Raw genomic sequence first — 21,413 nt, 5'->3', positions numbered from 1 at the left:
CCCCCCAAGGGCCTCTTAGCTACCAACAGCTTCTCCATAGGACATATATATTTCTGACTGTGGTCATTTGTTAAAGAGAATTTTAGCAGATGTTATTAATCAAATAAATTTAAGAGAGGTATTGCTTTTCACTTTCTCTCATGGTGTAACACTCTTATAATAACAGGTTGTCTGAGGTCCCCTTTATGAAACTCTCTGATGACAGTAATCTTTATTTTGGTAAACTCAGTGAGTGCCTTTTCTTCTGCTGATCTGTTAAGTGCTAGCTGCCAGTTTCGTTGCACAGTATCTCCGTCAATTCATTTTCCCTCAGATAGGAATACATTGTTCCGCTTTTTTTTGACTCTAGGATACACGACTTTCCATGACTGCAAAACATGGGGGCCACATTGAGATCATTGGCTGATATTCTGACAGTGTAAAAATGCATTTAAATTGCTAACTTCCACATTGAAATGGTTGAATAGGTTTCTGTTTCAGAGGTTGATTAATTAATAAGCTTATATGAATCAAAAGTTATTTACCACCCTCACCACATACTTATTTTTCTCAAGACTAGCTCATATGTATACTCATTTTGACACCCTGGAGAGTTAGCCTAGTCATTTATTCAACAAATATTAATTAATGGCTTACTTTGTGACAAATCTGTAATAAGAGTGATAAAAAGGAATGATATTAACTACAATTTGCTGAATGCCCACTACATGCCAGATTATAGGCCCTTTTTATAAATATCCTCAGTTTGAGAAATTAAATCTCTTCTTCCCCTAGGGGTATTCACATTCTAAATGAGGAGACAAGTATAAAAGCAAATATTTGTGATATGTACTACAAGAGGAATGTGAGCAGAGGTGGTTTGGTATATTTGGTTAAGCAGAGAATTAGGTGTCAGAATGTTGGTTTGCGTGGTTTAAATCTAGCTGTATGACTTTGAACAAGTTCCTTTTTTGGGGGGGAGGGCATATCTGCTGCATATGGAAGTTCCCAGGCTGGGGGTTGAAATGGAGCTGCAGCTGCTGGCCTATACCACAGCCACAGCAACACTAAATATGAGCCACATCTTCGACCCACACCACAGCTCACACCATTGCTGGATTGTTGACCCACTGAATGAGGCCAGAGATTGAACCTGCATCCTCAGGGATACTAGTCAGGTTTGTAACCTGCTGAGCCACAATAGGAACTCCTGGACAACTCCTTAACCTCTCTCTGTCGTTCAACATCTTTACCTATTAAATGAAGAAAAAACTAGGGCCAAGAGATATGGTTGCACAGACTGTGCACTGCACAACTCCATGCAGCCTTACTTGACACAATTCAGTAGTTGATGAGGGGCACACCATAGGCTAGTGATGATAATTAACAAAGAAAATATTTTTTAAAGTACTTAGACAATGCCTGGCACATTATAGGTTCTGAGTAAATGTTTATTATCACTATAAAATGCTGAATTAGAAGAACTGAAGAGATTGATTCTTCATCAGGAACAAGTATTCATGAAGATTTTTTAAGAAAGATAGGACATTGATTCAAACTCATACCGTTCTGTCATTAATTCTACTACTATGAGGAATAATATTTCTAGGAAACTCAGGCTGCATTGTTCGCAGAATTCTAGTCCTACATATTTGAACTCAGAAATTATTTTTAAGCTTAACTAAATGGTGTCCTGGTACATTAGCACATGGGACTGATGTTTTCTCTCAAAGCCCAGAATAACTCATGTGCTTTAATAGAAGCATGCAGATTCACACTGATTGACTGTTATAGTTTCAAATCTCTCCTTTGGAAAATGGCTTATCAATTCAGTGTTGAGGACCAAAGAGAAGAAACCATTATTCTTCTGGAAAGTGAGTCATGAAAAGAAGGAGCAACAACAGGAGGAACAATAGGCTAAAATAGTGACGTTTGATATGGAATATGTGGAGTTCAAGGGATTAGCAGTTGAAATAGCCAGGTGGAAATGTTTATTGGCTGTTAAAATATGGGTCCAGGCCTTTGGAGAGGACTCAAGTCCAGGGACAATGATTTCAAAGCTACATGCATGTCTTTGAAGATGAAGTTTGTAGGGGTGGAAGGGCTTGCTAAGTAGATAAACTAAAATTGGTATCTCTTAGGAAAGCCTACATTTTGAGGATGTGGGTGGAGCAATGATTTTTCTTTAGACTAGCAGGCAAGGGAGAAAGGAGTCTTGAGAACAGAAGTGATATTCAGTGGTATCAAATGCTGCAGAGATATGTATGAGGATAATGATGGAAAGAAAAGTTTGATAATTAGAAGAATAGGTGTGAACACCTAGAGAGCCAAGTGATAAGTGCTTTCAGTGAAATTTTGAAAATGGAAGACAGTTATAGATGGGGCAGGAAAGGAAGTGGGGATAGCAGTTGTGAAGAACCCTCTCAGAAACTGTAATGGTGTAAAGAAGAAATAGTCCTAAGGAAAGGAGTTAGAGTTCAGAGTATCATTATTTTTAGGTCAGTGTAATGAACAGTACAGTCAGAGGCAGAGATAAATAAATAAGTGGAGAAGAAGAGACTGAAATATATAGAAAGCAGGAGTAAATCACTGGTGCATAACAGCTCAATGGAGAAAGTTTGGTGACTTGCAAAAGCAACTGGATTTTGGAATGTAGAGGGAGGATGTTGGTTGGTCTAGTAGGTTCATGAGTCATCATGTTCCTCTTCTGCCTTCTTAAGTGCTGGCTTCAATAACATTTCTCACCTTTTTAATGGTTTCTCCAGCTAGAAACTCAAACTCAGTAGGTTTTAGATCTTTGAGGGCAATGGGATTCCTTCCTTTGGGTCAATTTTCAATTTTGAAGAAGATGATTATAGCTATTTTGTTTTTATTGATATAAGAGCATCTTGATATTCCTTTTCTATTAGCCCCGTAAGGCCCTGGTTTGATTATAGCTATTTTGTTTTTATTGATATAAGAGCATCTTGATATTCCTTTTCTATTAGCCCAGTAAGGCCCTGGTAGACATCATAGAAAGTAGTACTGAACTCACCAATCTACAAAAGAATGTGCTGGAAAATAAGCACCTCTACTTAATTTCTGGTTAAAAAAAAACCCTGATGTGACATTAAAATAGGTAAGGAGGCTGTGATTGCCATTTTGGTATTGGATGTTAAGGCCACAGTGAGTACAAAGTCTGAGAATTCTTCAGGGAATGAAGAAGAAACCCTACACCTTGACAGTTACCATCTCTTTAGTTTATGGCTTATTTAGTTTTCAATATTATAAGTGATTAAAAGTTAAAAGTTTGTGGATTACACAATCTTTTGTTTGCCGTTGTTGATGGATTGGTTCCTGCTTTCCTGAGTTTTTAGTGGAAACAATTATATCATATAAGAAACTATCTCACTTGTTTCTATTCTCTGGCATCATATATGGAAAAATACAGCAGTTCATTGAATTGTCTGCTGGAAATGGGCCTTTAAAGGAGACTATAAGAGGAAGAAATTTTGCAAGTGTATACTTTGGGTTGAAATGAAAAGGAGAGGGAGTAGGTTGTGGGGGGAGGTGACTGAGTGCACATTCCAGTTTTTGAAGGTAACTTACTAATTCATGAAGGAAGTTGTGGTTACCTCTGAAATGGAGTATAAAAATTTTTAATCCATTTAAATTTGAATTGTAAAATTCCAAATGATCCCTGATTATAGGAAGATACTATCTGACCTTGGCTATATTGTCTAAGCAGAATTTTCTGCCTGATTTGAACCAAGAAACCTCACTTTTCCTGTGCAATTGAAGTGAATACTTGAGGCAAAAAGTATATCTTCTAATGTAACATTAAGAAGTACTTCAGACAGAACAAGCATTTCAAATTTAAAAAAAAAAAAATCAGGAAAAATTGCTACAAACTTCTACTCTGCTTCAGTTTTGAAGACCTGACCAGGCCGGGCCTGCTGTATGAAGGTGGACATCAATATACTTTGTCTTAGCCAGTAGCTATGTCCTTGAAAAGTTGTACTGAAAACCAATTTTCAGATTGAAAAATAATTTAAATTCATTCACATGGCTCGAAGTAAAAGAATTCTGTTGTGAATCTTGTGAATTCTCTCTCGCGCAGTGGAGAGCACCTTCATAATGGTCAGTCCTCACCTCAAATACAGACACACAGACATTGCTTTGTTTTAAGTTCCCATTTGTTTTGTTGTTACGGTAGTTTGTTCAGTAGATCAGAAGCTCTTAAATGGGGAATCCATCCTACTTTCACTGCAAAATGTAATGATACCTCCTCAAAAGTGAAAGGCAGATTTTATATTTTTGATGACCAGGGTTGCTAATTCAGCTGCTAAACCTGGGTCAAAGCCATTGCTCCTTTTCTACAACCAATGCCTCCTGCCGCCCTGTGAGCCCCATGGAACCTTGAGTTCATACCACCGGGGGCTGCCCTAGCGAGCCCTTCGCAGCTCCGGCATGAGAGCCCCATCCTTGTCTGTTTTCCCTCCCCAGCCAAATTCATCCGGACCCCCTGGGAATATGAACCCCTGGCAGCAACACCGGCACCCTCATGGGCAAATGCTCAGTGTCCCATCTACCACGTGCCTTCCCCCTCCCCCAAGCTATGGCTGTCCTGTTGCTTGATACTCTTCTAGAATGACCTTCACATAGCTACTTGTTGGAACTGTGGCTCCCACAATATCCTACTGGGTTGTTAAATATTTTGAATATTGCCCCTGGTGACAACCATGTTGAGTGTTGAGTTTTGCAATACATTTTAAAACAATTCATAGTTTGAAAATCTGCAAATGGTAAATATACACATTTTCCTTTTTTTCTTTTTTTGTGTTTTTAGGACGGTACCTGCGGCATAGGGAAGTTTCCAGGCTAGGGGTTGAATCAGAACTATAGCTGCCGGTCTACACCACAGCCACAGCGCTGCGGGATCTGAGCTGTGTCTGCTTCCTACACCACAGCTCATGGCAACACTAGATCCTTAACCCACTGAGCTGGGCCAAGGATCAAACCTGCATTCTCATGGATGTTAGTCGGGTTCATTACCACTAAGCCACAATAGGAACTCCGACATTTTCCTTTTAATACTGCTATTTCTTAAATGATGCACTCACATGCTACATTTAGATGACCACTGTAACCTTTAGTTCCTTATCTGAGAGTTAAACTGATGTACTGAGTTCCTCTAATATATCCTGGTAGATATTGGGGTACAGAAGTGAAGATCAAGTACCTACCCCTGAGAGCTCACAGTTGAGAGTGGAAAATATATGTGCTGTGTGAAAGAAGTGTATCCCACAGAATATTTTTTTTTTATTTTATTGGGGTGTAGTTGATTTACAATGTTGTATTAGCTTCAGGTTTACAGCAAAGTGAATCAATATACGTATATATAGATCCATGCTTTTGTCCCTTGTGATTAGAGAATATTAAGTAGACCTCCCTGTACTATACAGTAGGTCCTTGTTAGTCATTTATTTTATACATAGTAGTGTGTGTGTGTTAATACCATTCCCCCGAAGTATTCCTCCCCCCACCCCACCATTTCCCCTTTGGACATCTAATTTTGTTTTTGAAATCTGTGAGTTTGTCCCGTAGAATCATATTATGTAGATAAATTAAACCGAGTTACAAATTAAATTACACCAGAAAAAAAAGGACTTCTAGCCGCCACTCATCACTGTGACCCAATAGAAAGTTCCCATTCAATTTATAAATAGAGCATACCCTGGGCATGGTATGATGGTCTTTAAGTAGCGGAAGAGCTCAATGTGAGGCAGCGAGGCCATCGTTATGAGGAAGGTTCAAGCCCAGACCCACTTGACTGTCTGTCAGGCACACCGCTGATGTACCAAGTTCTCTTCCAACTACGAGCTTCCATGATTCCATGAAATCATCTCTGACCTCCTAGGAAGGAGTTGAAAAATAGAGGACACACAAATGGAACAAACCAACCGGAATAGTGAAAACAAGAAAAAAAAGGAATGAATCTTGACATTGTATAGGTCAGGAGAAAGAAGGGGCTCAATAACAGCTTCAAGATCCAAGGGTTTTCACTTGGCAGAAAACAAATGACTGTGAGGAGAGGTGGGGAAATTTCTGCAATTCACTGCCTTCCTTTAAAGTCTTCTTTTAAAAAGAAATGTAAATAATTTTAGATTATTGCCCCTTTCCATGAGAAATGCAAGACCAGTGGGGCATGCATACCAATTTTTTTGTTTTCTTTTTTCCTCCACCTACCAACTACACAGTGTCTGCTTTCCTAAATTAGTTTGAAAGCCCACAGCCGGTATCTGAACTGGATGAAATAGCATAACGGTTCACACCTAGAATGAAAGAATGATTGTTCGTAAGTCTGTTAATGGCTCTGTGGGGCTCTATCTCTATATGAATCTATTTATACATCCATTTTATACATGACAGATTCATTTAGACTTGAACTGATCCCAGGGTAAAGCAGCATGAATGAAATATTATTTTTGATAAAGCCCTCACTCAAATAAGACAAATGAACTCTTGCAGTTACCATTTTCTATGGTTTTTTCCTGAGATGTAGAAAAACCCCATGATAAAGTGCCTAGTTCCCCCAGGGACACAGACATGCTGTCGGTTAGGACATACTCTCTTGTCTGTGTAGGGAGGTATAGGAGACCACTGCTCCTCCCTCAGCTCCACAGTCATTCCTCCTGCCAGTTCCAGATTGTTCAAACCTGTAGGTTAGCAAAGACATGGATAAGCCATAGGAATGGCACATCTATAAAAGGAAAAAGCACTTTTATGCAAACCAGGTCAAGGGACCGGAGGATGTCTGGTTGACTGAGAACCAGGGAGGAACTAGATTCAATACCTTAGATCTTGGCTAAGCCCTGAGAAATTTGTCATTTGTCCTCTTCTTTCTCCTCTCTTTGTGTTTCTTCCCTTAAATATTGCATAGTGCTTTGTAGTTTGCAAAGGACTTTGACACACAACATCTCCCTTCTTTTTTCAGTGTACTGAATGCAGGAATGAACAAAAGGTCATTATTAAGATGGTCTGTGAGTTTAGGCACTGAACACTGCAAGTGACCACCTCAGCAACGGGGGGACTTTTCTGATACTGCTTCTCTCCTTATAATGAAAATATCATCCGTAATTAACTTAGTAATAGATCTGCTCCCTCTGTGCCCTCTGTGGGATGGCTTTGGATTAGCCTAGGGTTTTAAAACCTTCCTCCTTTGCCCAAGGCCACATATTCAACTGTGTAATGGCCAGGTCTACTTGGATGACCCATGGTCATGTCAGTTTCAATGTCCTCAACTACAGTTTCCCCTTGAAGCTGTTCTTTCTCCTGTACTCTTCATAGCAGTAAATGATAGTCTTTCATCTCAGCCAGAAATATGAGAGTTCTCATGGATTCCACCCTCTCACTCACTTTTCAGTTTCTAGAAATGACCCAATTTCTCTATTGTGTGGTGCCTTACTATCTCACCTCATCCTCTTCTCCATTCTCCTCACTGCTGCATTGTTAGCTTCTCCAGATCTCTCATTTTCTCACTTTTACTGTAATAAAAATATCCCAAGCAATTACCCTGCTTTCAGGCTAATCCCTTCCAATATGAAGCTGCCAGAGTGGTTTTTTCAAAAATATTCTTATGTTTATCATAAATTCAAATTCATTAGCAAAGCACACAAAGGGCTTTCTGATGTGATGTTGCTGAACAAAACTGTTGGCAGCCCTAGAAAGGCAGCGTGTGCTTGACGTTGCTGTGCTGTTCCCTCCACCTGGAAAGCCCTTCCAGTTTCTGTTTAAAAATCTGTTCACATTCACTGCTCAAAGAACTATGGGTCATTGTATTAGGAAAGACTTCTCCATCCACCGCCTCCCCAGCTTGCCAGCTTGAGTTTGTTCCTCTTTCACCCTCTCATAACTCTCAATCCATCATAATGTTTTACATATCTCATTATAGCATTTAACGAGTTGAACTCTAGTGACTGTTTTGCTGGGCTGTCCACCTCCCTCCCTGTAAGCTCCTCAGGGCAGAGACGAATCCTGATGGGCTTTAGCACAGGGACCTGCAACAGAAGAAGCATTTGGTAAATGTTGAACAGAATCTGTTTCACTTTTTCCCGAGCACAAAGCATGCATGAAAGAGATTAATTTACTCCACATGGGAAGTTGCTGCGCAGGCTTACCAAAAGGTCAGGTCTATATAAAGTGGTGTTACTTTTTGTTCCCCTTTCCTTTAGTAAGACCTTAAGAAAAAAAGTGCAGTTTTTAAACTGGGACCTATGGAACTGATCTCTGAAATGAAAAAATGATTGCAAAATCAGATTCACACAGCACCTAAGCTATTTCCTCAGCTATTCCTTAAGTGCTTCTCAAAGTGTGGTCCCCAGAACAGCAGCAGTGGCATCGTGGGGGATTCTTTACACATGCAGAGAGTATTGGACCCCACCCCAGACTGTCTGAATTGGAGGCTCTGGGGATGGGGTTTAGCGCCCGTTTTAACAAACCCTCTTGATGATCCTAATGGTGACCCCAGTTTGAGAACTACTTCCCTGAGGGTTAAAAAAATTTAAAAAACACCCACAAAAGGATATTAGCATTTATGGAGCACTGTTATGCGCCAGGCCATATTAACATTGTTATAATGTTTTTCACAATACCAGGTTAGCACATCAAGATTTAATTCTGCTAAGATACCTTTTGTTCTATTTAAAATTAGTTTAGGGAGTTCCCGTTGTGGCTCAGAGGTTAACGAACCTCACTAGTATCCGTGAGGACACAGGTTCGATTCCTGGCCTTGCTCAGGAGGTTAAAGATCCCGTGGTGCTATGGTTGTGGTGTAGGTTGGCAGCTGTAGCTCCTATTCGACCCCTAGCCCAGAAACCTCTATATGCCGCAGGAGCAGCCTTAAAAAGACCAAAATAACTAACTAACTAAATAAATAAAAATTAGTTTAGGTACAGCTGTCTTGATTTTGCTATAGTATCTAGTCAGGCAAAATGGTGCGTTCTCTGCAATGCTGTCTCTCACTGTTCCCCAGGAGTGATTCCTCGTTTCTTTACACTGATTTGTGGCCCTGAAGTGACACTCAAAACATATTGCCTTGAATCATAGATATCTACTCAGCTTGCTTATCTCTCAAACTGTGAATTTTTACAAAGTATAGACCCTGTTTTGTGTGCGGAGACCTGCACTCTGCTTTAGATAGTACCTTCCACGGATGAGCTAAACATTAGATGGATATCAATTGGATGGATGAATGGATCTTACAACATTTATCACAGCACTGTACAGATTGAGGTTTGTACTACACAGAACAGGGATTAAAAGCTTTTTGGGTTTTTTGTCTGAGAAGCAATATCATCTGCTTATGTGGAAGAGAAGGGGAGAAATAATTGTGGAAATGGAGAATTAGCCTTTTTTTTTCCCCCCTCTTCTACTTTTTGGTAGCTACTTCTCAAGCCACTTCTTTGCCTGATTGGTGGTTTAGAGACATAATCATATAAGTGTGTGGACTTATTTAACTCCATGAATCTCAGAAGCTAGTGTTTACAATCTATCTCAAGTATAAAATCTTGTTTGGTTGGAACTAAAGGCATCAATCCAGGTTGTCATGATGATAACACATCACCCTCGGCTTTTGAGTGCTCTGTTCCAAGACAGACAAGGATATTTCTTTCCTTAAAAATAGCCCTCTGTGACTTTGTTGTTTGGCATTTTAGGAATAAGCTAAAAAAAAAAAAAAGTGGGGTACTTGACAAGTGAAAGAAATTGTTCCTATTGTCCTCTCCCCCTAGGCAAAGAGGCCATCATTTTGGGGTGAGAAGTGGCCAGAGAGGATGCTGACAGTTCAGAGTTATCAGTGATCAAGAGGGAACAGAGGGAATGTGCACAGCCTTCCTTGAGAGGGAATGAATCTGTTTGCAGGGAGAAGATGAAACAAAAGTCTCTTACACTGTGTCCATCCCCCACTATTGCTTTCTCTAGAAATGAAGAATGGGCCAGAAGACTGGTTATTTATATTTCATATTTTTTGCCTTGAGATTCTGCACTTATTTCTATGGACAAGACATATGACAGCATCTAAGTGAAAACGGTGACGTCCTTGCTCTCCTCCTTGCTATGATCATTTTGAATCCTTATCATGTTCAACATGCTAGTCTTTTTCCAGTCCTTGTAATAAAGTCCCCTTTCTGAAGGAATGTAAATTTCTGGAGGTTGAGAATAGGGTCTTCGGTGGGCTAAAAGGTTTAGTACTTGCCTTGAGTGAGAAACTAATGATAGTGCTAATTATAATCCTGTTTAGGTCAAGTGGACATAGAGATGAGCAAAAACTGAAAAGAAAGTATTTGTATTGATCTGTAGCCTAAGGAAACATTTTTGTAAAAATGCTACTATTTGTATAGCAGAAATGTTTAAATTTGTGAAAATTCATAGGTTGGGCAAAACACAGTTGTTCTGACTCCTCCAGTGTCCCATATGGAGAATTATATTTACAGCAGCACTCATAGTGAGCTTCTCTTTAAGGTGTTGCAAGGTTTGAATTCTACCATGAGGCAAAAACATTCCTTAGGAGTTCCCGTTGTGGCACAGTGGTTAACGAATCCGACTAGGAACCATGAGGTTGCGGGTTCGGTCCCTGCCCTTGCTCAGTGGGTTAACGATCCGGCGTTGCCGTGAGCTGTGGTTTAGGTTGCAGATGCGGCTCGGATCCCGTGTTGCTGTGGCTCTGGCATAGGCCGGTGGCTACAGCTCCCATTGGACCCCTAGCCTGGGAACCTCCATATGCCGCGGGTGCGGCCCAAGAAATAGCAACAACAACAACAACAACAACAACGACAAAAAGACAAAAAAAAAAAAAACATTCCTTAGTTTCTGGATAAAGAGGAAAACGTAGAAGTTAGGATGTGTTGAAGAACTAGTTCATCAGTGATGTTTTTAGCTATTCTTCTCATGCTATCTGGGCATAAGCATTACTCTCTTCAGTATTGTTTGTGATGGTTGAAAGGGGGAAATAACCTAGATGTCCATCCATAGGGAACCAACTATATTATGATGCATTTATACGATGGAATATTATGCAGCCATTAAAATTTAGGGCACACATACATTACCTTAACATGGAATTAACTCAACAAGTTATTAACTGAAAAAGTAGGCTCCAAAATGTTTGTAATATGAACCCATTTATGTGGCATCACACATGTCTAATGTGTACATACATATTTGTGAGGAGGTTAATGATAGCAGTTCACCAAAATATTCATCGTAATGATCTCTAGGTGGTTGGATGCAGGTGATATTTAGCCTCTCCCTAAACCTTTTTGAATTGTTTGAATATTTACAAAAGAATATCTTTTTAAGGTATTAAAAATGTAAAAAAAGAAAAAATACAGGCTGTATGAGTGTATAGCTCTATGGCTCTATGCAGCTTCTGTTTCAAATTAGGTTTTAGTTTTTACAATGCAGTTCCACAGTGCTACCCTTTCCACTTGGGAATATATTTAATTGATGAGGGCCTAATTTAATATTTAAAAAAAATTCACAGTAGGTATAACTGTGATTCGTAAAGAATAAAGAAAAATAGAAGAAATGCGGTAAAAAATTTTTGGTTAATATCAGAGAAGTAATAAATATCATAAAAGGAAAGTTGTAGTTGAGATAGAGAGAGATGAGTAAAGATATCCATAAAGAAAAAGATGAGAAATGCTTTGAAAGAGAACTAAAAATAAATGAAAATGTCAAGAAAATTGGCAAAACTACCAAAAGAGACAGGACAATAGAATGATACTACCTTATAATGAGCATGAACTACAAGTTATAGTCATTTAAACCAAGGATTTGGCCCCCACAATAGTCCTAAAAATTTTGGAGATGAAAGGGTTTTTTTGTTTGTTTGTTTGTTTGTTTTTGTCTTTGTGTCTCTTCCAGGGCTGCACCTGTGGCATATGGAGGTTCCCAGGCTAGAGATCCAACTGGAGCTGTAGCCGCTAGCCTACACCACAGCCACAGCAATGCCAGATCTGTGACCTACATCACAACTCACGGCAACACGGGATCCTTAATCCCGATGAGCGAGGCCAGGGATTGAACCTGCAATCTTGTGGTTCCTAGTCAGATTCCTTGGCCACTGAGTCATGACGGAAACTCCTGGAGATGAAACTTTTTAATTCTCATTTTGTATTTGAGAAATGAGGTCCCAGGAAAGGCAAGCATCTTGCCTTAAGTCACGAATTTGATGCTGTGACTGGAGATATCCTCCCTCTTGACCAGGCATCCTAAAAGTTATTTTATTTAAATATCAAAATAATTCTGGGGAGTATTACCCCATTATACAGATAAGAAAACTGAGTCTCACAGTCACAAAGCAGCTTGTCCTAACCCACATAGCTATCACATAGAATAATCTGGACTCAAACTTAGATTTCCTGACCCTAAGCCCAGTTTTTGCTTATTTGTTTTTCTTTTTTCTTTTAGCACAATGGAGAATAACTTGCAATAGAAAAGAAAAATATAAATAAAATAAACATAGGGACAGAGATGAAAGCTACCAGAAAGAAAAAAACTTTCCAGAATTAACAATCATTTGTTTAAACATGTGAAAGTCAATTACTTTCATTTGCATGAAATTACTATTTTAGGCTAGCGTAATTTTTCCCAAGTCAAATATTGATGAAACCCAGTAAATTCCGTCCCTTTTAATCTCAGTTGAACTTTTTTTTGTAACTGTTCAAGAGGTAAATAAGCTATTCTTCCAAAACCTTTACAATTTTATGGGAAAATAGGAAAAATCATGCAAGAGAGACAAGATTATTGCCTTGATTTTTAAACAGTGCAGAATTCAGATTGTTTCTCATTGCTGTCAAAAACAGTACCATACTTTCACTGCAACTTGATGCCAGTTCTGATTGTGACTTTCCTCTTGTTTCCATGGTAACAAACTTTACTGGGATCAGTACTACATAAAAACTTTTTTCATTGAAACAGACAAGAAAAAACACCCTGACTCTGTGTGCTTGATACCCATAGTAGGGGCTGAGTAAACATTTACTGAATGAAAAAGTAAAGTAAAAATACTTTGAACCATACAATTGCATGCTAATCAGATGTGGTGCTAAAATTTGCGTATGCAAACATCTTCACAGGACAGAACAAACTTTAGCAAGACAGTAAGGTGTAGGGTTGTTTTTGCTTCACTTTAGACCCAGATTGCAGCACAAAGAGAGCTAAGTTGAAGGCTTAAATGGCTTAATTGTGCAGCAAGTTAGAAGTTAAAGGGTCAGAGTAATGTTAAGTAAATGAAGCTGTTTTGGAGAAAACCTGTAATGCTGCATTCCAGGTCTCCAAAGGCACAGTGCCATTTTTGTGTGTGTTAAATCAGTTTAAGGCCAAATACTGGTGTTTGCTGACTTCCAGAGCTTCCTTATGTTTCTAGTCTTCGCAAAGCCACCTAACCAAGCACTCGATACCTAAATCTGGTGGGCTGCTTTTGAGATTTTGCTTGGAAGGTGGCTAAATACATGTTGATATTTTTTTGGCTTTTAGCATATAATCTGGTCTGTTTTCTAAAAACTTTAAGTTCGGGCAGTTGACCACTTACATTTCAAAAGCCGCCTGAAAATTCCAGGTAAGGTGGGTGTCTTTGGTGAGATCCCTGAAGCCTTTTAACATTAAAGAGAAAGGTAGGATCTAGGTATGTGGACCAAGAGGTTTTAGCATATATATCAATCAACTCAATAAATATTTATTGAGTTCCTGCTGTGTGCCAGGTACTATAGTAGGCACACGGTAAACAAACAAATAAACAAAAACCCTACTCTCATAGAACTTACATTCTAGTGGGGGAAACCAAAAGTAAATAAACAAAAGTAAAATAAATAGAATGTTAGGTGGTAACAAGCATGTGGAATAAACTAAGGCAAAGACAGGGGCCAGTTTTAAATAGAAAGGTCATAGAAGCCTCCCTGTGTAGGTGGCATTTGAGCAAGGACCCGAGAAGGTATAGGAGCATGCCAAGCACAGGAAGATGGAAGAGCATCAGGCAGACTGAACTAAAAGAGCAAATATTCTGAAGCAAGCACATCCCAGGTCCATTCTGGGAATAGCAAGGTGGCCCGTATGGCCAGAGCAGTAAGCTAGAGAGAGAGAAATGGAGTCGATGTCAAAGATGTATTGGAGTCCAGAAGAGGAAGTGGGAGGCAGATGGCGTAGGATCTTGTTGTCCTTTGTAAGATCTTCGGCTTTTGTTCTAAATGAGATGGGAACTCCTCAGAGAGTTTTAAAAACAGAGAAGTGGCATAGTCTGACCTAGGTTTTAAATGAATTATTTTTGGCTCTTGTGTTTAAAAAAAAAAACAAAAAACAAAAAAACTGAAGGGAGAAAGGGGAGAAAAAGATTATATAGGAGGCTGTTGTATTAATTCAAATAAGAAATGATGGTACCTTGGAACGGACTGGTAATGGAAGAAGTGGTATGGTTTGTGGGCTTCTGAATATCTGGTAGCAATAACGGCATTCTTTTTTTTTTTTTTTTTTTCCTTTTAGGGCTGCACCCATGTCATATGGAAGTTCTCAGGCTAGGGATCGAATCAGAGCCGGCCTATACCACAGCCACAGTAATTCAGGATCCAAGCCACATCTGTGACTTACACCTCAGCTTGCAGCAACGCCTGATCCTTAACCCACTGAGAGAGGCCAGGGATCGAACCCTCATCTTCATGGATACCAGTAGGGTTCGTTTCTGCTGAGCCACAATGGGAATGCATTCTTAATGGATTGGATGTGAGGTAGGAGGGGGGACGCAACAACCATGCCAGGTTTTCTCACTAGAGCAAGTAGATGCATGGAGTTGCTCTTGACTAAGAAGGAGGAAACTGTTTTCTTCTCAGAGGTTTTGGCAGAATCATCAGGTCAACTTTGGACATGTCTTAAACATCAAAGAGGAGATATCATTTGGATACATGAGTCTGGAGTTCAGAGGAGCTGCCTGGTTTGGAGACATAAATTTGATAGTTATCAATGACTAGAATCATAGGCATTATTTAAAGCCATACGGCTCAATAAGAGGTCTGTGGGCTGAGCTCTGGGACTTCCAACATTTAGAGATCAAGGAGATAGAGAGGAACTCCCAAGAGAGGGGAAGGAGTGACAAATGAAGGAGGAGGACAGACTGGGGACCCAGTGAACGTATTTCAAGGAAACACAAAGAAAAGCAAAAAGTGCTTTTTGATGGGCTGCATATATTTACGAGGACATTGCCAAAGTGAGAAGAAGGAAATGGAAGGAGATGTTTAACCTTGGTTCCTTTAGTAACAGCCACCTTAATGCCTTCTCAGGAGTAGGTCATCCAGCGGCCATTTAGGCTGCCCAGTGATGATTCTTGTGACTGGCTGTCCTAGAAATCTCACCATGTTCACAGAATCACAGATACTTTGGACAGGTCTTGAAGGGAAACTCATTTTAATCCACCTGACACAAATTTCCTCCCGTGAATTCATCCAGTGATTTTTCTTAATCATTTTTAGTAACAAGTGACTTTACATTTCCAAAGACAGTTTGCACCTCTTTGAATTCCTCTAATTAACAGCTGCAATAAAAATGGCCAAATCGCTAATATGGTACATGAATGAAGTAGATGATAATGCCAACATTATAGTCACTTAGACCTGTTTGAGGATGTTTCTGAGTCTTCAGATATTTAGTCCAGTCCACCTATGCATTCATTCAAGCCATCCAGCATTTGCTTGATTTAGATACTTATATTTGTCCAAAATCAGGTTTTTGATTTTTCAAACCTCTGTTTCTTAGCAGCTGCAAGGGAGAAAATATGTTTACCTACCCTTTAAAGATGTATGCTTATGTTTTGGTAGAAGGGGAAATTTCAGGCAATTAAATAAAAATCAGATACCATCATAGCGGAACCTTCAAAGTAAACTGAAATCCTAGAGAGCAGAGATTGCAGCCATCCTGCTGGTGCTCGAGGTATGTGCCTGTCAGTAAGAGAAACCATCTCCATGCTTCCGAGTCATGATGAAACCACATGTCATATGGTTTCAACAGGTGCCATATGTTGATGCCTCTCCCTATAGGAGAAACTGCTGAGTGGTTCCAAACAGTGCAGAAAAATAACAGACGGGCTGAATGAACAGGCATAGTCAGGTTCTAAGAAGTGTTTAAAGCCCCAGTTGGCTGTTCTACTAGTGAGGGTACCGCCCACCATGCTTGAGCCATAGCCCTTCTGTACATAGACTCAACGCCCATTTCCAGCCTCCGGTGCAACCAGCTGAAACCAGCCACTGGAGGAATTGAGCCCCTGCAGGGAGGGCAGAACAGGTGGTGATTTCCTTATTTCACTGCTTGCCCCTGTTACCCCTATCCTGAGCTTCCCTTCTCCCTCTGGGCAGCACAGGGCTGTTAATGATGCACCTAGAAGGGGAAGCACAAAGCAGCACCACGTGCGGTAAGCAGTAGGTAATTACATTTCAGTTGTTTAATTAAGTTTCACTTTCTGGTTGCCTTGGGGGAACCGTAGGGAAGGATTTTTGTTGTTGTTGCTGCTGTTTCCCCTGATGCCTCTGTTCTTTTGTCCCCTAGCTGGAAACTGAGCAGTTCCACATTGTGCTGAAATGGATATGCAGCATTTGTGTTGGCTGCATGAAGCATCTATAATCATATATTTCCTCCCTTTTGTCTATGTGTGCCACAATCTAATATGTGGGACAGGAATTTCATTTAATGGAGACATAATTTTTCCATTGTCTACGGCTTATTGAAACCAGCTCATTCTCTATTAGAAAGCTTTTCGGTACTGATTCCATTATTGTTTTTCACCCTTTTCTTTAAATACTGTATAGTCTCCATCAAAGTCCAAGTAGCTGATAAATTTACTATACCTTCAAGGAAATCTTCTGCCTTTTTTCTCCTAGGTTTTGCACATATACAAATTGTGCGTTAGGAGTGCTATCATGCCTTTCCTTGGAAGGCTGCACAGCCATTCTTCCATTCTTTTAAAAATTACCTGTGGAATTGTTCCCGTTGTGGCTCATCTGGTTAAGAACCCGACTAGTATCCATGAGGATTCGGTTGGTTTCTGCCCGTGCTTCAGCGTTGCTGCAAGCTGTGGCATAGGTTACAGATGCAGCTCAGATCTGGTGTTGCTGTGGCTGTGGCGTAGGCCGGCAGCTGTAGCTCCAATTCAATCCCTAGCCTGGGAACTTCCATATGCTGCAAGTCTGGCCCTAAGAAGGAAAAAAAAGTTACCTGTGGACCTGCTCTATGACAGAATATATTTGTACAGCAGAAATTGACAGAACATTGTAAATCAACTATATTTTAATAAAATACAAGAAAAAGAAAAAATGTGATATGCTCAATAGAAGATTTATTTTTCTATAAGGGTATGGTTTTGTAAAGACTTAGATATTTCTAAATTTATATGCCTTGAATATTCCATCACAGAGGGCCCCCTATTACATGAGTAATATATTTGCTGAGGTGTGTCCTTGGAACACACCCAGCCACAGAAGAGGAAAAGCCTGTCACAGCACAGAAAACTTAGACATGCATCCAGCCGCCTAGGTATTGACTATTAATATATCAATTAGCTTTTAGCTTCTATTCTGGAAGTCACTTAAGCACTTGAAACTTGTAGATTGTTTTGAGATACAGTTCATTAGAAAGAGATGTGGTCAATTTCACATTAGAAGGCGATGTGGTCAATTTCACTTTACCAGGGAAGCTCAGAATGACACCAAAATACTGATTTTGAAAGACGGTCATCCTCTTAAAGTCCAGCTCAGGACTGACTCAGGAGGGCCACCATCTTCCCTGCTGAGTCATCTGCTCCTTTTCCTTTTGAGCAGGATTTCCACGATGCAGACTTCAGTGAGGTGCGGCTGCCTCAGAAGCCATATTCCAGTTATTTACACCACTTGCAGGAGTAGTTCATGGGGAAAATATCTCTGTTGTTTTTCCATCACATTTTCTGCCCCTGCCAGTGCTCCCCTTCTCTTCTAAGCACAGAGGCCAGGAGAGGGCCTCAACTTTTCTATTCATTTGCATGAACTAAAATGCTTTGCACTGAGCGTGTCCTGTCTGGCAGTTTCCTGGCCTCTTCTGTGGCCTGTCCCTCTGTGGCAGTCTTTACCAACATCCTAATGAAAGTCAGCTTACGCTATTTGTTTTGTGTCCTAAAGAGTAAATAACATGACTTGTTTACATAGCAATTTTAATTCCTCAAAGATAATGTTATAGCCTCAATTTGGCTAAATCCTGGCAATCAGCTAACTTTTTGCAAGTCTGAGGGTCTTACTGTTCAGAGCTCCTCTCCTGTAGAAGGTTCTATTGTTTATGGCTGAAGAAGGCATCTTTAGCATATTAAATCTACCAATGATTTGTGCTACTTTCAACCTTTTCATTTCAGACGCATCTTAAGAAATAGTCTGGTATCACAACTCTTTATTGCCACAGCAACAGTTTCTAATACTTCATTTGCAGACCCTTCTTTATTAGCTTAAAAGATACAACTTGAAACTTCAGTGAAGTAGAGTCCATGAGGAGAGATTCTAAAATGGATAAAATAAAGCCGGGGGAAATTAAAACGGGCTTGCCCAGTGTGACTAAGAGGGTCAGGAATAGAACCTGACTCCTAATAGAACACATTTTTGTGTGGGTGGCACAAAAGAACGGGACATGTTAACAATCAGAAAGAACTCAAGTTCAGCCATAAAGCATATTTGTACACACTGTTGCATATTGTGTTGGAATGACTTATTTTTGCCTTGGTCTGTTCCAATGCACATTCCTGCCAGAGGTAGGTATTGGTTTGGAGAACATTTTTTTTTCTCCTGCAGCATGCAAGAGTCAGAATTTCCAGACACTGAGCTGAGCAGGGGGTTTGGGTCTAGGAGGTATGAACTGGTGGGGTCCACACCTTGTAACCCGTTCTGCAACAGCTGGCAACATCTTGGTGTGTGAGAGGGCTTTGCAAACCCAGCCGTTTTCCTAGGGTGGATAGTCCCTGAGCCAAATGTGGGCAAATCTAGGACGTCAGCCCAGGCAGGAGACACTCAGGCACACGACGCCACAGCTCAGGTTATAGGATGGAGGAAAGTAATCTGGCTCTTAGGTGAATTATAATCATAATCAACATTTACTTCACAGGGCTTTCTATACACTGTCTCAGTTTTTTCTCCCCACCGCCCCAAGAAGGAGGTGTGTTAGCACACTGTTGCAGATCTTTTATGAGGGTGCAGACAGGCTCAGGGAGATTGCAACAGGTTCAGTGTTACACAACCAATAAATAAGGATTGCAGAGAGTAGAGTCAGGTCTCTTGCCTCTGAGTTGGGTGCTTTTATGAAGAGATCAACCACTTTGATGACTCAGCATGTTCTTGTGGCCACAACAGCTTCCCCACACACCTGCAGAGCCAAAGTACTGACTGAAGGAGCTTCCCCTGTGCTCAGGGGTGTGTGAAATGTCAGGACCCCTTTCCCCTCTCAGGACTATCTTAACTGTCTCTTGGGGTGAAGGCAGGTTGCATTGTGGGGTCATTGGCTTCTGTGGTCTCATCCTTCACAGTGGACATCAGACTTCCTTTTTAGGTGCTCTCTGTGATTCATTAATAGTTTGATTTTTTTTTTTTTGCAAGATGCGCGGACATTTTTTTTGATTGAGAAACATTTTAGAAATGCCAAACATATTACTGTGATGAAATAACAGTGACTAATATTGCTGTTAAGTTGTTGGAGTTATAATGGCTCCAGCCTTTTTTGATTCTCTGTGTTTGTTTTGATTTATCTTGCCTTTCAAATGGCCTATTGCCTCTGAAACATTAGCAAACAACGTTGTTCTCTTACAGATCTAGTTTCTACTTTTAGCAGCCATAGGAAGTATAATCAAAGTATACCTGAATTAGATGTGATATTTTAGAGAACCTGTTATTTTTACTGATTTGTAATAAAAAATTATTAAATCACAATTGATTAAAGACATGATGGTAAAACTAATCTTAGGGTGAATAACATAAGCTTGAGAAATAAATTGTGTAGATATGACAATATCATGGTATGCTCAACCCAAATATACAAACTAGAATAGGAATAATTAAATTTTTATTTAAAAAATTGTTATTTTATGGCTGCACCAACTGCATATGAAAGTTCTCAAGCCAGGGATTGAATATGAGCCACAGCTGAGACCTATGCCACAGCTGCCGCCATGCTGATCTGCACCGGGCTAGGAATCAAACCTGCACTTCTGCAACAACCTGAGCCACTGTGGTCTGAACCTTAACCCACTGCACCACAGAGGGATTCCCACAGAATAGGAATTCTTAAACTTTTAACTCCTGGGGAAGCAGTTTACCACTAGACAATCATGTAACGATTACTGTCATGCCTTGCCATGAAGACATCTATAGAGATGCAAAGTTAATGCAAATTATTTGGTTTCTGATGGATGGTAGAATAGAAAAGAAGCCAGAAAGTACAGGAAGGTGACATTATAGTAAACCGTAAAAATATAGCGCTTGCAACCAGTTGATCTAAAAGCTTGCTGTTTCTTGGATGGCAGATGAAACAGAGCATTAAAACAAGGATTTTTTTCCCCAAAGGATTAATTTAAAAAGCAAACACAAATGGTAACTGGAGGAGGGAAAACAAGAGGAAGCAAAATGATCGGAGTCAAAATCCTGGGGGAAGATTTTTCATTTTGATTTCTGTGAATTCTGTTTATGTTAACATATCATACTCCTTGAGGGTTAAGTTTAAGCTTTTCTCTGAGAACATTATAAATTACCTTAAAGTCAGCCCCTTTAGGAAAGAACTGAATTTGTGACTGAGCTTTTTGTTTGATTATCACACCCTTTATATAATTTTCATCTACTTCAGTCTCATTTTCATACTTTTAGTGACACTTATTTCCAATCAGTGGTCAGAATGTCACAGGATGCTGGGGAGTGTACAGATTTCCGGGTGCCACCTCCAGATATTCTGCTCCAGAATACCCCACCTTTTGGGTGGGACCCAGCCAGATGCAAGGACTTCACATCACCTTTTGAAAGCACTAACATAGAAACTTATGAACCAGGAAGGAAATGGCTCTGAGTCAGAGAATGCCATTGAGTTTTATGAACTCTGACCCTATCAAATATACATTTTAAAATTTAAATTCTTCTCCATGGTGATGTATTGGAAATATGACATATTACATGTTGGTGAAAAAAAGAATCATAAAATTGCTGTGAGTAGACAACTTGGCTGCTGCTAATCAAACTTTTTAGGACATCAAGCTGAAAGAATGACCTAATTCAGCTCTTTGATTTATAGATGAGCCCTATGAGGTTCAGGGAGTTGAAGTAACTTCCACAGTGTCATGTAGTTTGCTAGTGAGCATGCAAGATTATTTTGCTCCTACCATTTGTGATGTCACATTTCTCTTAAAAGTCTCTGAAAATGATCCA

The 21,413-nt window shown here is 39.9% G+C and overlaps 1 protein-coding gene across 2 annotated transcripts in view; it reads left to right on the top strand.

The window, feature by feature from the left end:
• The window catches only part of MAML2 (mastermind like transcriptional coactivator 2), a 374,878-nt gene that overhangs the window by 63,514 nt on the left and 289,951 nt on the right, over positions 1-21,413 (top strand). The window lies entirely within an intron of this gene.

The sequence above is a fragment of the Phacochoerus africanus genome, chromosome 11, assembly GCF_016906955.1.
Source record: "Phacochoerus africanus isolate WHEZ1 chromosome 11, ROS_Pafr_v1, whole genome shotgun sequence".
In the NCBI taxonomy this organism is placed as follows: Eukaryota; Metazoa; Chordata; class Mammalia; order Artiodactyla; family Suidae; genus Phacochoerus; species Phacochoerus africanus.
Note: the sequence above shows the minus strand (reverse complement) of the source record. Positions and strands in the feature narration are given on the sequence as shown.